Consider the following 579-nt stretch of genomic DNA (forward strand, 5'->3'; position numbering starts at 1 on the left):
CCCTAGAAACTATGAAACTATGAAACTATGAAACTATATCGCTCCAGAGTTTTTTGTGCACAGCACATGAAGCCTAGTCAGAGCAGCTTGGTTTGGCAGGGGACCCAGGGCCGGATGGCTGGGGACACTAAGCTAGGGAGCCTGGGTTGGCTGCTCTGACGGGGCTCCATGTGCTGTGGAGGGGCTGGCTGAGGCACAAGGGTGCTTCAGTGTGGGGCTAGCTAGCAGGCAGCCCCTATGGTAAAGCCCTCTTGTGCCTCAGCCAGCCACTGTGCAGCACAGGGAGCCCTGTCAGAGCATCCCTGGCCTGACAGGCTGACCCCCAGTCTCCTTGTCTGCCTAGGCTGCTCCAGTGAGGCTCCATGTGCTGTGGATGGGCTGGCTGGGGCATGAGGGTGCTTCAGTGCTGGCGCTGCCTGCTGGCTAGTCCTGTGCTGAAGCACCTTTGTGTCCCAGCCTGCCCCACTACCATCAATACCTGTACTGTGGTGCATGAAACAATGCTGCCACTGGCTAGTACTTGTGTTTAGCAGGACTACCCTGGGGCAGCATTCATTAGTCTACTGGGACCTAATAGGG

Source organism: Gavialis gangeticus, unplaced genomic scaffold (assembly GCF_001723915.1).
Source record: "Gavialis gangeticus isolate Ggan-Ray unplaced genomic scaffold, GavGan_comp1, whole genome shotgun sequence".
NCBI classification, from domain to species: Eukaryota; Metazoa; Chordata; order Crocodylia; family Gavialidae; genus Gavialis; species Gavialis gangeticus.